The sequence below is a fragment of the Petaurus breviceps genome, unplaced genomic scaffold, assembly GCF_028583685.1.
Source record: "Petaurus breviceps papuanus isolate PSGF00001 unplaced genomic scaffold, PetGlider_PUasm1.0 176, whole genome shotgun sequence".
Taxonomy (NCBI): Eukaryota; Metazoa; Chordata; class Mammalia; order Diprotodontia; family Petauridae; genus Petaurus; species Petaurus breviceps.
Window position 1 is genome coordinate 8,829,081 of NW_027185771.1, and position 14,108 is coordinate 8,843,188.

The window sequence follows — 14,108 nt, forward strand, 5'->3', positions numbered from 1 at the left end:
TCTGAATAAAGTCGTTACCTATAGAGAATCCCTCTTCCAGTTGGATTTTTGGACTTCCACAATGACAGTAGCAAACACTTTTGATGAGACTATGTTGACATGGTTTATATCTCCCTTGATATGCAGAGGGAAAAGGGTGTGTGTTGGGGGGGGGGGGGTGGTAATTGGCCTTGTCTTCATTATTACTGGGAACTCCTGAGGAGAAATCTCCCTCCATCAGGGCAGGGCAGCACCTTCTCTGGAACTTAAGAGTTCTAGAGAATTTCCTGCAGCATTAAGTGAGCTACTCAGGGTACCACAACCAGTATGTGTTCAAGGTAGAACCCATAGGCAGAAAACCATTAAAAAGTTATTGTTGTGGTTGCGCCTTATTATTGAATCTTAGATGATTTCAATATGTGCATGGGAGACAGTTTGTAGAAGAGCTTTTTAAACAGCTAGGGGAAGCAGTGGATAGAGTGCCAGGCTCAGTCAGGAAAACCTGAGTTCAAATCTGTCTTCAGACACTTAGTATATGACACTGGGCAAGTCACTTAACCCTGTTTGCCTCAGTTTTCTCATCTGTAAAATGGGGGCCATAACAGCACCTTCCTCCCAAGGTTGTTTTTAGGATCAAATGGTAATAATTTTAAAGTGTTTAGCTCAGTGTCTGGTGGGTGCATAATAAGTGCTATATAAATGTTAGCTATTATTATAAGAGCAGCAAAGTGTCACGGTGGATAGAGTGCCAGGCTGGAGTCAGGAAGACTCATCTTCCTGTGTTCAAATCTGACCTCAGACACAACTTAGCTGTGTGATCTTGGGCAAGTCACTTAATCCTGTTTGCCTGTTTCCTCATCTTGAAAATGAGCTGTCGGGGCCACTAGGTGGCACAGTGAATAGAGCACTGGCCCTGGAGTCAGGAGGACCTGAGTTCATATCCAGCCTCAGACACTTAACACTTACTAGCCATGGTGACCTTGGGCAAGTCACTTAACCCCAAATGCCCTACCTTCCCCCTTCCAAAAAGCAAAGAAAAAAAAAAGGAAAAGAAAACGAGCTGGGGAAGGAAATGACAAACTACTCCAGTCTCTTGGCCAAGAAAACCCCAAATGGGGTCACAAAGAGTCAGATATGACTGAAACAACTCAACAGCAAATTAATATTATAATTATTAATTAGTATTATGACATTTTTTCTACCAAACCAAAAATTTCTAAAAATCTGTGTAATTGTTCTACACTTTTTTAAAAGTCTTGTTTATTAGGATGTAGGATAGAAAAGAGAAGATACTGGGGCGGCCAGGTGGCTCAGCGAGTAAGAGCACTGGCCCCAGTGTCGGGATGACCTGGGGATCAAATCTGGGCTCAGATACTTAGCACCACACCCAGAAATAACTGGCCTGTAACCTTGAGCAAGTTACTTAACCCCAATTGCTTTAAAAAAAAAAAAAGAAAGAAAAGAGAAGATACTGTTTTATTGTATATTGATTTTATTTTTTTTAAAAGCACCTGTCCTCCAGAGTTCACAGCTATGAATACTATATAGCATCGAGCATATTGGAAGTGAAATAAATAAATGTATGATCCTGACTGTAATACGGCAGTTCTGTTCTGTGCTCTGCTATATGGAAATAGGCTCCTGAATTTTATTTTCCAGTTCTCTGTACAAGGCAGTGAATCTCAGTAGACCTTGAAACCAGTCCATAAATGGAGATTTTCAAAAACGTGTTTCTTCAAAGTGGTGTTGAGATCTTTGGATGAGAACTACAAGATACAGTTAGCTTTTTTCAGATCCGTCTCAAAATGCCTTCCAAACGCAGCAGAATTCAGTGTGGCTGCACATAAAAGGCTGTGCTCCTCCTCAGCTTAAAGCTCAGAGCTTGCCTCCGTTCTGTTTATCATTATTTTATTTGGCTTTAAAGCTACAGTGTGGCCCAGAATAATGATGGTAGTGATGATGATTTCAATCAATTAATATTTATCAAGGACTGTTTCAACAACGGGGTAAACACGTCAGCACCATGGAATGAAGTGAGCTCATTTTGATGCTAATGGAAATGTTGTATATGGTTTGGTGCCTCTGTTACCTAATTCATAACAGTGAGGAGGGTCAACCCAGGAAAGTAGTTAGAATGTGGATGCTGGAATTCAGAGAGACCTGGGTTTAAAATCTCACCTCTAACCCTTACTATTGGAACAGCTAAGTGGCTCATTGGTTCAAGTACCAGGCCTGGAGTTAGGAAGATAGATCTTTCTGAGTTCAAATCTTGCCTTAGATACTTACTAGCTGTGTGACCCTGGGCAAGTCACTTAGCCCAGTTTGCCTAAGTTTCCTCATCTGTCATGTGAGCTGAAGAACTTATCTTTTTATCACACCCCCTTATCTTTGCCAAGAAAACCTCAAATGGGGTCAGGAAGACAGACATGACTAAAAACAACAACCTTTAGTATCTATGTGATCAAGTCACTTAAACTCCTTCAACTTTATTTCCTTATATGCAAGATAAGGTTAATAATAGCTGTGACACCTACTTCATAGGGTTATTAGGAGTATGTATACCTACAAATGTATACCTTAAAGTACTTTATAAATGGCAGCTATTAATAATAATGGTGATCATGATACTTTTCTTATTCATGGAAAGGACAATGGTCTTATATCTAGTAGACTTTGGTTCCAGACCTGTTTCTACCACTTATTAGCTGTGTGACTTGAGACATCTGTCAGTAACCCAGGCCCAATTACCTCCTCTAAAATAATTATAATAGGGGTGGCTAGGTGGTGCTGTGAATAGAACACTAGAGCACCAGCCCTCGAGTAAGGAGGACCTGAGTTCAAATCCAGCCTCAGACACTTAACACTTACTCGCCTTGTGACCCTGGGCAAGTCACTTAACCCCAATTGCCCTGCCTTCCCCCCTGCAAAGAAAAGAAAAGAATTATAATAGCCAGTATTTATATAACATTTTAAGATTTCTAAAGTACCTTACATAAATTATCTCATTTGATCCTACCAACCCTGATGCCTTTGTAAAGACAAATCCTATTGTTTTCATGACCCCATTTGGGATTTTCCTGGCAGAGATAACCGAAGAGGCTAACCATGCTTTCTCCAGATCACTTTACAGATGAGGAAACTGAGGCAAACTGTGTTAAGTGACTTGCCAGGGATCATGCAGCTATTAGGTGTATGAGGCCACATTTGAACTCAAGTCTTCCTGATTCTAGGCCTGGCACTCTATCCACTGTGAAATCTAGCTGCTTGCAACCCTGATAGTTAGTAACTATTATTCTCCCCATTGTAAGATGAGGAAACTGAGACAGACAGTGGTTAAGTAACTGGTTCAGGGTCACACAGCTGAGGATGGATTTCAATTCAGATCTTCCTGACTCCATGTCCAGCATTCTACCCACTGCACCATTTAACTTCATTATAAAATAAGTGGAGCTTTGGCATAAAGCTGATACCAAAATGAAGGTCCAAATCTAAAATACTAGGATAATTAACATGTATGTAGCACTTTTAAGTTGTTTAGTTTTGTTTGGTTTTGGTTTTGTTTTTTTTTTGAGGGGGAAGTCAGGGCTATTGGGGTTAAGTGATTTGCCCAAGGTCACACAGCTAGTAAGTGTTAAGTGTCTGAGGCCAGATTTGAACTAAACCTCCTGACTCCAAGGCCGGTGCTCTATTCACTTCGCCACCTAACTTCCCCTGCACTTTAAGTTTTGCAAAATGTTTTTATACATATCACATAATCTAATCTTTTACAACCCCGTGCAGCAGGAAACTAAAGGTGTTATTACTTCTTTGTTACAGATAAGAACAATGAGATTCAGCAAGGTTCAATGATTTGCCTCGGTCACACAGCTACTAAATAGTCAGACCTGGGATTCAAACAGTCTTTTGTGACCCTCCGTCCAATATTTCTTCCATTTTTCCACGCTACCTCTCCCTCCTTCAAACCCAGAGAAGCAATTGACTTTTATCTCTCAAATGGTGCTTACCAAATTCTCCCTTTCATTATATTTCTTTGCATATACACTCCTTATTTCCCTTACTAGATAGGAAGCTTCTTGACGTCCCTTTGAGTGCCGAGCACATAGTGACTTAAATATAGCAGCCATTTGGTAAAGGTTTTTAAGGTACAGCTTTAAACTGTTATAGGGACTTGCCACTGGTTCCCCCAATCTGATATGATTTCTCTAACTTACACAACTCTGTAGCAGGGAGTGGGAATATTTAGAATCAGATAGAGGAACTTAAGCTTGTATCCATACTAACTTTGAAAGACTTGAGAACTCTGACCAATGAAATGACCAACTGTATTCTAGAAGTCTGAGAATGAGGCAAACTGTTCATCTCTTGACAGAGAGGTCCTGGACTCAATGATGAGACATACATTTTTGTACGATAGCCGAATTCATTTTGCTTGACTATATTTGTTTAGAGACTTTTTTTCTTTTATCCTTCTTAATTGGGGAGGAGGGAAGAGAGTTTAATCAAGATCATGAGACAATAAATGTTTGTAACTGAAAAAAAAAATGCAGTTTTAAAAAATGAGTGGGTTGGAGTAGATAGTTCCTAAGATTCCTTCCAGTCCTGAGCCCATGGTCCTATGAACAAATCCTGGCCAATAGATTGGAGAATTTGTACTTATTTTTCTAAGGCTAATGTTTAAAAGTTTTCAGTAGCTTCCTATTGTCTCTTGGATAATCTATGAACTCTTTGACCTGGCATTTATGTATAGTCATCCAAAAACTGGCTTCAATCTACCTTTTCCAGCAGTATTTTATATTATTCCCTTGTATATGAAATTAAGTAGGATTTTGTCTTTTTAGCACTCTGACGCCCTGCCCCCCACACTTTGAGAACCTTCTGTTAGGTCCCATTCTAAGCCTGGACAAAATGCCTGCCTGCCTACCTCATACACAGATGAAGTACTGAACAAAAGACCTTTAGAGAATGTAAACCTGTTCATTGTAGTCTAGAAGCTGATTCAGGAAAATTGAGAGGTAAATCAAATTCAGGTCTTAAATAAGCTTTTAGTTTTAGCTTTTATTTTAAATTTTAGTTTTTATTGATATCTTTTTGGAGGTTTTGGTCATTAAACATTTTCCTAGAATCCAGCAGCTTCATTCTTTGTATATGCTCATGTATAGGATAATTTCTCAGCAGCCAAAACCATAAGAGCAAGGCTCCTATGTCTATAAGAGAAGTCCCAAAGTCAGTCATAAAATGTCATTCTTTTTCCATCTCTTTTTGTCTCCATTATTCCCTCGGTCAATTATAATGCTAAAAAACCCCAGATCTAGGAGCAGAAGTAATAGATGACAACTTGCTTCCTTTACCAAACACCACCCTAGAACCCTCCCAAAGTGAGGATACATCTCTAACATAGATCAGAAATAAAATTTGTCCTCTACAAAGGAAAAGCTGAGAAGCAATTTTTGGAAGTTATACTACCACCACAATATGGATGCTGACTTGGAGAAATGCAGGACCATCCTTTCCCCACCCTCCTAACCCTCACTCCCCCATCCCCACTTTACTCCCTCTACCCATCCAGCTCTCTGGAGGCTTTGATCAGCTGGGAAGAAGAGCCTTTAACAGATCACATCTGGACACATTATCTTGTTTGTGGATTTTCTCCTTTTCTCTTCTCTATTGCAAAGGACTACTTGACTATATAATCAGTCATCGGAGAGATTTCACCAAATTTCACCAAAAAGGAATTTAAATAGTTAGTAGAAACTGATCAAATTTTCTCATTTCAAAACTCCTAGAATTCACAAAATAGTTGTCTTTCCATTTGCTGCAGTGAGTGGCCCTAATTTATATTGCTTTCTTATATGCTGTCCAGTGCCCAGGAGCTCTCTGTCCCTTTGCTGCTCGTGGGTTGGGGTTTGGAGGGAGGGGAGTCACCTGCTCTGATGCTTCCACTGGCTTTGTGAAAGCTAAGAATTAGATATAAAGTAGATACGCATAGGCTGAGTTACGGCTAAGCAAATTGCCGTGCAGAAACATAATGGAATATTACTACGCTATTTAAAAAAAAAAAAAAAGACTGGAAATGTCTTCACAAACTAATGCAGAGCAAAATCGGTAGAGTCAAGAAAACAATATACCGAATAACGACAGCATTCTCCTTTTCTTCCTTATCATAATCCTGTGAGATAGGTGTTATTACCATGGCCATTTTATAGATGAGGAAATTGAGGAAAGATTTGCTTGAGGGTAACTTGCCCAGGGTCTCACAGTGTCTCAGGCAGGGTTTCAAACTCAGGTCATCCTGACTCTAGGCGCAGAATTTGTGCCAACCTAGCTGCTTCTGCAATAATGTAAATGGGGGAAATAATCACACACAAAAAAGTGAACGTTACAAAATTATAAAGAGCAAATATGGTTCCACACGTCCCCTAAGCCTAGAGACCACTCTTTCCATACTTTCTCCTTTTAGAATCCCTCTGTTTCTTCAAAGCTGAGCTTGGGTGCCACCATTTATATGGGAATTTGCCTGATTGCCCAGCTGTTAATGTTTTCTGCCCCCCTCAAAAAATTACTTTATACTTACTTTTGTATATGTGTGTGTATGTATGTATTTACATTTGTGAATATTTTTAAATGACCATGTACTTAATATATAATGTATATGCACATATATAGGGATATTTTTAATTGCTTCATATATAATGTATGCACATATTTATATAATATATGAATATTTTAAATGGCCTTTTACTTGCATTATATTTTAACATTACTTTATACTTAAAATGGAATGAGGGGCAGATCGGTGGCCCAGTGAATAGAGCAGCCCTGGAGTCAGGAGGACCTGAGTTCAAATCCGGCCTCAGACACTTAACAGAAAAACTAGCCGTGTGACTTTGGGCAAGTCACCTAACCCCAATTACCCTCCAAAAAAGCAAAGAAAAAAATGTGGAATGTAGTGATATGAGGGAGAGGCTCTTGGAATCAACTGGGGATGAGATGAAGAGGGCCTGCCTCAATGTGATGACTGAATGAGTGGAGAAAAGGGAATATACAAAAGATATCTTGTGTAGGTAGAAATGAGAAGGTCTGGCAAGAGATTGTTTGCATGGACTGGGGATTCACTGAACTCATGGGAGCTGCTATGATTAATTTCTATGTCTGGCATTTAAAGCCCTGCTCAATCCGGACTCATTCTACATTTCCAGCCTTATTATACCTTAATCTCCTTCCTACACACCACAGTCCAGTCAAACTGGCCTTCTTATCATTGCCCACTTAATATACATAACATCTACATATAGTTATATGCTATATGACTATTTTTAAATTACCTTATACTTACTTTATAAGTATATAACATACATACATACTGAATTTACTTACATGTGACCATGTTTCCCCAGATAGAACATAAGCTCCCTGAGGGCAATACTTTTTAATTGTTTTTATTCACAGTACTTAAGACAGAGTCTTGAACAGAAAGTATTTCATAGATGCTTTTTGATTGATTGGAAACAACCAAACCATAGAATTCCACCAGACCTAATGACAGTAAGCCAGTCAAACTCATTCATTTTAAAGGTGAAGGAATGAAGGTCTGAAGAGGGATAAATTCCACAAGAATTCACATCTCCTGGTCCAACACTTTTCTCACCATCCTATAGTTTCCACACAGTGCTTGAGTGAGTACCTTATCTCTTTAGTCCCAGGCAAAATTTCCCTTTCCAGTACATCATTTCCCTAAACCTTAGTGAAACAGCCTAGAGCTAGCTTTCCGGCTTTTAAGGAGCCAAGTAGGGGAATCTGATTAACTAATCCACAGTGTGAGTTAATGGGTGATAATGGCTTAATTTGTGAACTAGAATCACCATTTTAAATCTAGAAGGGATTTAGAAATTAGCCTTTGTCCGAAATTACAGGGAGTAGGTTGCAAAACCGAAATGAGGAGGAGGGTCTCACAATTCCCCTATGCCTGCTCTTTCCGCTGTAACTAAGATAACCTTTCTACACCTTTTTTTATGTGAAATTTTTTATATTTTATTTTTTTCCAATTATAAGAAAAAACCATTTTTAACGTTCATTTAACCTTTCTGCATTTTAAGAGGACACAATGCCTTCAGCTATAACTGTTGGCATTTCAGTCCTGATGGTAGACCCAGTGGGGGAATTATTTTTGAATAGATGGAATTCTGGGCAATGCTTAAATAATGTCATGGGTAGAGACGCCTACTGATTCATTACAATGAAATGTAGGGCTAGCGTTGTTCTCAGTTTATGAGAGCTGGAAGGTTATGTTATAGGCAAGAACCATTTTTAAGCACCTCTTAAAGGTGGCAACCAGACAGTGGTTCCTTAGTCGTGCTTGAAAACTTCAAATGATGCGGCACTCACTACCCCTTGGGTTGTCCATTCTATACCCACTTCAATCCATCCCCCACATAACTGCCAAAGTGTATGACCACATTATTTTTGTATTCAATAAACTCCAGTGGTAACCTGTTATCTACAGGATCAAAAAGAAATTTCTCTGCCTGGCATTTAAAGCCCTGCTCAACCTGGACTCATCCTACATTTCCAGGCTTATTATACCTTACTCTCCTTCCTACACACCACAGTCCAGCCAAACTGGCCTTCTTATCACTCCCCACGTGGCGGTCCATCTCCTGTCTCCATGCTGGGATTGCCCTGCCCCCTCATCTCTGCCTCTTAGGAACTCTAGCTTCCTTCAAATTTCAGTTTAGCCCCACCTCCTACCTCCCTAGATCCCTTTTCCAGCTGCTAGAGCCCCCCTCAGAATTACATCTATTTTGTTTTGTTGTTACTCATTCATTTTTCAATCATGTTCGACTCTTAGTGACCCCATTTGTGGTTTTCTTGGCAAAGATACTGGAGTGGCTTGCCATTTCTTCCTCCAGCTCATTTTACGCTTTTAATTTTTATTTATTTAATTTTTAATTTATAGAATGAAACAAGAGTGTCCATAATATAATTTTTAAAAGGTGAAATTGCAAATCTATTAATTACAGCTTGCTGTTCCTCTTAAATAAATAATAAAGTTATCATATAAGTTTCCTTCCCCCCCCCCTTTTCCCTCTCCTACCTCTGCCCTAGAGATGGACACCATTAGACACAGATATGTATATATGTAAAATAATTCTATAAATACTTCCATTTCTCAGTTCTTTCTCTGGATGCAGATAGTATCTTCTTTCATATGTCCTTTGCAGTTAATTTGGGTATTTATAATAGTAAAAAATATATTTGCTCAAAGATGATCTTAAAACAATATTGTTGTCACTATGTTCAATGTTCTCCTGGTTCGGCTCATTTTTCTCCTTATTATTTTGTTCAAGTCTAGTCATGTTTTCCTAAGAACATTGAACTATACAGATCATTGATCTGTAAAATGAGCTGTAAAATTGCATCACAATCATATGCCAGCTCATTTTACAGATAAGGAAACTGAGGCAAATAGTTAAGTGACCTGCCCCGGATCGCACAGTTAGTAAGAGTCTGATCCAGATTTGAACTCAGGTCTTCCTGATTCCAGATCTGGCACTCTACTACCCACTTCGTCACTTAACTGCCCCTATCTATCTTGTACCAACTTACATATGTATATACTCTCACCTCTCACAAGATTATAAGCATCTCAAGGATGGTAGCTGAATGTTTCACTTTTGTCTTTTTGTCCTCAATACCTAACCCAACACCTGGCACATAGTAAATATTTAGTAAATGTGGATTGCTTGATATGTATGTAGTAACATAGTATCTACCGGTTGATAAGCATTTATTAAGAGCCTATGACGTGCCAGGGACTGTGTTAAGTGTTGGAAACCCCAAAAGAGACCAAAAAAAAAAACCAGTCCCTGCCCTCCAGGGGCTTATAATCTATGGAGGAGTGAACACATACACATAAAGGTTATGAATGAAGAGCATCGACTTAGAAAAAGAAGCAATCTTAGAAGTCATTGAATCCAACTCCATTTTATAGATAAGGAAATGGCTTAAAAAGACTAAATGACTTGTCTGAGGTCACACAACTAGTACTGACAAAAGTGGGATTTGAACTCGAGTCTTCCAAATTACCAAATCCACCATGCCATGCTACTATATAGAAACACACACAAGGGAATTGGAGATGGAAGGAGGTATTGGCCACTATGGAGATCAACAAAGGTTTCCCACAAGTGGTCTTTTGGATGAATTTTGAAGATTGAGGGTGTTAAGGAGTAGAGGGAAGGATGGAGGGCATTACAGGCATAGAGGGAAGGCAACCAGCACAAAGTCCCTGAGGCTGGGGATGACATACACTTTGTGAAGAACATTTCTTTTAAAAGCTAGTTTGGCTGTACCATGTGTGAAGAGAAATTATGTCTAATAATAAGTAATCTGTCTAAGAAATATGTCTAATTAGTTTAGAAGTATAAGTTGGAGTGAGGTTCTAAAGGACTTTAAATGTCAACCAGAGTTTATATTTGATTCTAGAGGTCATAGAGGGCCACTAGAATTTATCGAGTAAGGGGATAGCCATGATAAGACTTGCTCATTAGGAAAATAATTTTGATTATGATTGAGCTATATGGAGGATCGATTGGAACTGAGACTTCAGACAGGAAGACCAGTGAATATCCTTGTGCAATTGCGGGGGGGGGGGCCAGGGGTGATATGGGCCTGACAATTTTCATGTTTCCTTAAATCTTCGCTTATTCCCAGGCTGAATAACCTCAGTTCCTTTACAGTGATCCTCATTTGGCTTGGCCTAGAGGCCATACCCTATCACCCTGGTCATCCTTTTCTGAACCCTGTCCATCTTAATGTTCTTTCTAAAATGTGATGGCCAGAATTCAAAATTTCCATCTATGGTCTGCTCAGGGCAGAATATAGTGGGACTATTATCTCCCACTGTTATGTCCCATGTCCTGGCTTCCATGCTTCTGGTCAACTTCTGCAACCTTGCCACATTTCTAATCATTTCAAGGTTTGCCAGGTCTGCCCAGACACAAGAGGGGGCAATTGTCCATGATTCATCTCTGACGACTAGACATCTCTGACAACTAGGCATTTCTTCAAGTGCTTAATTACAATAGGTGTAAGAGAAGTGGGCACATGGCTTTGTGGTCCTCTTATGGCTACTCAGGATTCCATGCATGATCCACACTATGCCTTCTACACAGCTGCTCCTTGATAATTATTTGTTGAATGAACACGATGAATTTCTCATTTGGAACCACAGAAAGTCAAGAGCTAAAAGGAACCATCTAAAGATCTCTGGAGAAAGAATGGATGGGGTCTGAATGCAGATGGAAGCACACTTTAAAAAACTTTATTCTTCTTGTTTGTTTGTTTTTGGTCTGTGTTTTCTTTCACAACATGACTAATATGGAAATATGTTTTGCATGACTGCACATGTATAGCCTGAATCAAATTGCTTGCCTTCTCAATGAGGTGGCATGGAAGGAAGAAAAAGAATTTGGTGAATGTTAATTTTTTTATTTATTTGGGAAAAATAAGATATTAAATTTTCTTAAAGAAAAAGATAAAAGATCTCTGGAGTGGATAAAGAGATTTAGACAAGCCTTAACAAACTCAACTTTTCCTGTAGAGTTTAGACTTTAGGATGTCCAAGGTCCCTTTTTTAGGATTTTAGTGATGACCACGATCTAGGTTCAATTTCCAACCCTCCTGTTCATTTCTTCACTCTTCACATAAGTATTAAATACATACCAGGTACAGAGAACTAGCCTAGATGCTAGAGGAGATAAGAAGTTTACAGAATAATAGAGTTAGGGCTGGAAAAGACCTTAGAGGTCATTTCATCCAAAACCCCTCATTTTAAAGGTAGGGAAATTGAGGCCCAGGAAGCCCAAGTAAATTGGATATACCACATAGCTAGTAGGTAGCAGCACTTGCCCTAAAGGACCTTCTACCCAGTCAGGGGATAGGCACAAATACAGATGACTAAAGTACACAATGTTATACAAAAATGCATCAGTTATAAAACAAAGTGTTATGTGACATTCAAGAACCAGGAAAGGTCTCCTTGAGCAGCTGGCATTTGAATTGGGTGGCAATAACTGTGTGACCTACCTTGGGTTTAAACTTCTCTGGGTTTCAGTTTCTACATCTTTAATATGAGAATATTAATGATAATTTGTATTTTTATATCTCTTTTGAATTTTGCAAAGCACTTTACAGATATTGTCTCATTTAATTCTAACGGGATGGGGGGGGGAGGTTGATGCTAACATTGACTTATTTTACAGATGAAGAAACTGAAACACAGAAAGGTTAAGTTTCTCACAGCTGGTATCTGAAATTGAATTTGATCTCAGGACTTCCTGACTTCAAGCCCAAAACTTTCTGTTGTGTCACCTCCCTGGATTTTTGTGATCATCTGTGGTTATCTGGTATAAATCCACTCATTTTCTAGAGGCGGAAAACCGAGAGCCAAAGAGGAAATGGGCTCGAGGTCACATGGTTTAATCAAGTGAAGTGAAATTTACAAAGTCATTTAGGACCATAACACTCACAAAAGGAGTGCGCTGCTCAACAGCAACCTTTGAGGCAAAGCCAGGGAAAGGGAAATTCCACTTAGCTGATGATGTCCCAGAGGGAGAATTAGGAAACCCAGGATGACAAATAAGTCTCAATTCTCCTTCTTCTGCTGGTTTGTTGCCTTCTCTGGTTTTTATTTTCCCACAGTCTCACAGGTTCATCCCCACTGGCTTGTCTCCAAGACTGTCTGTTTGTCAACACTGTGTTTCACCAGGACAGCTTTCCCGGTTTTCTCAATCTTTTCTGAAATTGTGGCATTCCCTAGCTATTTTGATTTTGGAATGCCCTCTTTCCTCTTCTGGGGGCAGGGGGAAAACCATAGAACTGTATGGTATGTATGTACTGAAATAGTAAATAAATAACATTTTGCTTCGAGAACTTGAATGACTTTCCCAACATTCTTAAGATGATGGATACCTGCTGATCCAATGGGATATGTCCACAAAGTAGGGGAAACCTTGCTTGGGGGGTGGGTAGGTCGATAAGAAGCTTCTTCTTCATTCTGTTTTCATGACACTACTCCAAAATGTTCGAGGGCAGAGAGGAAGAAATGGCTGCAGAGGAGCCGATATCAATGCAGAGGTATAAGAAAAAAATTTTTTATAACCTCTTGGAAGATGGAGGTCACCTTTTACATTTTCATTTGAAGACAAAATAGGAGAGAGACAGAGGAGACACAGAGAAACACGGAAGGAGACAGGCAGACATAAAGAGACAGAGATAAAAGGAGACATACACATAGACATAGAGACAGAGAGAGATAGAGGGAGGGAGGGATCAGGGATAGGGAAAGAAGGAGAAAGGGAAAAAGGGAGGGGGGGAGAGAGTTCAACTTGTCCAAAACCTCCTCCTCAACTCCACACCCATCTTTCCTTCTCCATCTCCAATCCAGGTGTTTCTTAAAACCATTTCTAAGAAGAGAATAGGGAAATAAGAAGGAAGATGATAGGTCTCTTATGAGGGAGTTCAAAAGGTTGTGAACTGCAGATGTAGGTCAGAAGATTCCAGGATTTAGAGCTGGAGGGGACTTTAAAAATTAAGTTCAAACACAGTATTACTTCAAATGAATGAGGAAACCGAGGCTCAGAATGCAGAAGTGGTTGTCCAAATTTGCCTAAGTACTAGGTAGTAATGCTAGGATTCAAGGGAGAAAGAGAAGGGAAAGTAAGGAAAGAGAAGAAAAGAATAGAGGAAGAGGGGAGCAGAGAAGATGCAGAAAAGATGCAAAATAGATGCAGAAAAGGCTTTTGACAAAATACAACATCCATTCCTATTAAAAACACTAGAAAGAATAGGAATAAATGGAGCCTTCCTTAAAATAATAGGTAGCATCTATTTAAAGCCATCAGCAAGTATTATATGTAATGGGGAGAAGCTAGAAGCATTTCCCCTAAGATCAGGGGTGAAACAAGGATATCCACTATCACCCCTCTTATTCAATCTGGTACTAGAAATGTTAGCAGTAGCAATTAGAGAAGAAAAAGAAATCAAAGGAATCAGATTAGGCAAAGAAGAAACCAAGCTATCACTCTTTGCAGACGATATGATGATATACTTAGAGAATCAAGTAAAAAAAA